The sequence below is a fragment of the Triticum dicoccoides genome, chromosome 2B (assembly GCF_002162155.2).
Source record: "Triticum dicoccoides isolate Atlit2015 ecotype Zavitan chromosome 2B, WEW_v2.0, whole genome shotgun sequence".
NCBI lineage: Eukaryota > Viridiplantae > Streptophyta > Magnoliopsida > Poales > Poaceae > Triticum > Triticum dicoccoides.
The window spans coordinates 653,396,205-653,400,086 of NC_041383.1; positions in this window are offsets into that span (position 1 = coordinate 653,396,205).

Genomic DNA, 3,882 nt, shown 5'->3' on the forward strand with positions numbered 1-3,882 from the left:
GTGCTCAAGGGGTCCACGAGACAGGGGGGCGTGCCCTCCTATCTCGTGGAGTCCTCGAGTATCTTCTGACTTGAACTCCACGTCTCCAGGATGCTATTCTTCCAAAAAATCACGTTGCCGAAGGTTTTATTCCGTTTGGACTCCGTTTGATATTCCTTTTCTTCGAAATACTGAAACAGGCAATAAAACAGCAATATGGGTTGGGCCTGCGGTTAATAGGTTAGTCCCAAAAGTAATATAAAAGTGTATACTAAAGCCCATAATCATTCAAAACAAATAATAATATAGCATGAATGCTTCATAAATTATAGATACGTTGGAGACGTATCAGCATCCCCAAGCTTAATTCCTAGTCGACCTCGAGTAAGAAAATGATAAAGAAAGAATTTATGAAGTGTGGATGCTAGAGGTGCACAAGTTTGATCAATGATAATTTCAATCACCTTTACTAGCATGATAATATGCCATAACAGTAGTTCATCTCATAAAACTTCTCATAATCAAGTAACAAGCTATTCACATGTTAAAGCATAGGCCATAAACTTTCTTGAAAACTAGCAAACTTCATTCTTAGTCATCAAACAATTGCAATTCATCTTACTTTCAGGAAGAGTCTATGTCAGAGCTTTGATTTAGCAAACTTCACATACTCAACTATCATATAGTCTTCTATAATTGATAATACTCACGCAATACTTATGATTATGAAGTTTTAATCAGACACACAGAAAGATTGAGGCTTATAATGTTGCCTCCAAACATATTCACCTTTGGGTGATGTCAACAATAATAATTCATGCTAACGTACATCCAATTGGATATATATATATATATATATGTATATATATATATATATATATATATATATATATATATATATACATATATATATATATACAGACGGTCTATTCTGCTAATATTAGCAGAATAACTATTCTACACACCACTTCCGCACTGCACGCTGAACGCAAGTGCACTGCATCTTTTTGACGACGAGCACTGCAATATAGACTAGTGAACTCCGCGTCGGAAAAAATAGCACGCAGTGTTTTTTCGGTACTGTTTTTGCTCTAATTTTTTGATTGTTTATCGGAACGAGGCGTATAATATCCATTGAAAAGCTATGGATTAGGCGCAACTTCGCTATGTTGAACACTTTTCGAGATTCCTCGCGGTTTAAGAGCAGTTTCAAAAACGGCGCGGCGGATGACGAGTGGCAGCGAATGTATTTTCGTGATTTTTTCTAAACCACACATCGGAATAAAGCAAATGATTCGCCGTTGGAAAGATAACGTCAAGGCGCATCTTTTCATATCTATTATGTTTTCTATTTCATTATGGTTTAAGAGCAGTTTCAAATTTACTAAATTGCTGAATTACGTTTTTTTGAAAATTTTGCAATTTTCGATACTGTTTTCGCTCTAGTTTTTGAACCGTTTGTCGAAACGAGGCGTGTAATATGTCGTTGGAAAGCTATGGACAAGGCACAACTTTCATATGTAGAAATGGTTTTGAGATTCCTTACGGTTTTTAGTTAATTTTGAAAATCGTGCGACTGACGATGAGAGAGCAACGGCTGTTTTTCGTAATTTTTTTACAAACCGCTGGTCAAAATGATTCAAAGTATACGCCATTGTATAGATATCGATGAGACGCAACTTTTCCATGTAGAACACCACCTCTAATTCCTTACGGTTTAAGAGCATTTTTAATTTTACAAAAATGCAGACACTCTGTTTTTCGCGACACCAAAATCGCCGTGTTTACTGCATCAAACACATGAACGCACTACCTTAGGCTAAAACCGCACTGCATCAAACAGTCAAGTGAACTTCATGATTTCTTTTGTCGGATGTAAATTTTCTCAGGCGAGAAAGTGGATCGCGCTTCAGATCGGGTGTAAGTGAAGCGTGAAACTATTGAGAAGTCCCACAAATGAAATGAAGTGTGTTAGAAAATAAGAGAACCTCTCATGGGAATTCTTTCTATTTTTTACAAAATGAATCACCAACCACGAAAAAATGGACTACATCATTTTTGAAAACTTCAAAAATAATTCATGTTAGGGCCAAGTTAACTGCATTGTTTTTTTTTTGAAAATTTTGCTTTGAAACGAATTGCATTAGGAGGGGAAGTGAACTTCTCGCGAGTGTTTTCATGTTTTTTCCTTTACAAAGTAAACCGCATGAGGGTTACAGCAATCTGCATCTATTTTTTCAAATGTGACAGTAGGTTCCTGTATTTGACTGAACACACTAAAAACAAAAATACAAATGCAATCGGATTGTTGTTCTTTTTGCACAACAGCTTAGTGCCAAGGTGTACGACTTGTGCAGTCAGCAATTGCCGCATTCCCCCACCTGTGTGGACTGCTCCAGCAATGACCTGGTCCTGTGTGTGGGCATTGGCAGCGCCGCAAGCGTACTGATGCGATGCCATTGTCCGGTCACGCCAATGTGCTCACTTGGGACTGCAAACCACGGGGGTGCGAGCTGCATTGCCACTGTCACCACCTTCGCCGTTGACGCGGGGAGTGGACTGCAACCGTGAGCCGATGGCCTTCACCCAGGGTTGGCGATGTGCTGCGGAGGCCCACGGTGCGCATTGCAGCGATGTAGGCAGTGGACTGCAACCACGCAAGCCATAGACAGGAGGAAGTACCGGGGAGGAGCAGAGTCACTCGCGAACTGCACGGCCCCGATGCACGGGCTGCACGAACACGTACACCGCACTGCACCACACCGGGGCTTCAGGCAAACCATAACTGCGCCTACAGAAGCTGGATCCGGCAACGAAAACGAGCGAGGGGCATATCCGCGACCTCTGGAAGATGGTGGCGCCCGAATCCGGCGACCACCGGGGCGCGCCGGCGCAGGGAGGGGCGGGGGACCGGTGTGAGGGGATGCCTCGCCTCTGTTTGGAATGGGCGCATCGCCGAGCCGGCACAGGAGGAGGATCCCGCCGGAATCTAGTGGTTGCAGGGACTGCACCGCTCGGTGATGAGCACTGCACTGGGTGTTGAAGCGACCTGTTCGGTGTTTTGGGGAGAAGGGAGAAGAGAGGGTCAGAGAATGATGGCGAGGAGCAAACAGGGTTACCGTCGACAGCGGTGCTCTCGGGTTGAGTCAGCGATGGAATCTTGAGAGAGGGAGGAGTGCACTGCCGCGACCGTCGCCAATGGAAGGAGAGGCGGCCCTGGGGGCGGTGTATCTCGCGTGCGTCGCGGTGGAGGGGACGGTGGGGCGGCGTCATCTCGTGTCGAGGTTGGGGAGGAGGCTTTTGGAGGCCGACCATGGCAACCGAGCTGCACAGGGCAGGCAACCGAGCTGGATGGGGCTGGCGACGCAGTTGGGGGAGGAGAACTCGTTAGAGCAAGGGGGCCAGACTGGAGACGGGCCAGCCATGGATCTGAAGCAGGCGGGGCATGGCGGGGAGGCCGCCGTGGGTAGCAGGGGATCCGTGTGTGCGGATGCATGAGGTGGAGAGGAGCGCCAGTGTCACCCGGATATGGTTTTAGGCGGCGGCGTGGCGGTCGTGTCGGGGCAAGAGGTCGCCGGTGCACCACGCATCTGGGCTGCTGGGACTCCAGAGGAAGGTAGCGGGGATGGGGTGGAGTGGATCCAGGATGGGCCGGCGCTGGGTGGGGGTGTGGCAGCGGTGGGAGGTCGCCTCCACGGGGTGCTCTTGGTGGGCGGAACCGGGGAGGAGAGAGGTGGCCGTGGAAGGAGAGAGGTGGCTATGGTGGGGTGGGGGATCGTGTGTGTGTGTGTGTGTGTGGAAGAGAGACAGGTGCGGGTCCTGCGGGGAAGAAGGTGGGGTGGATTTGGGTCTGTTTCCAGTCCAGTACTATGGTTCGAGAGGATGCGGCGGTGTTAGCAGAAT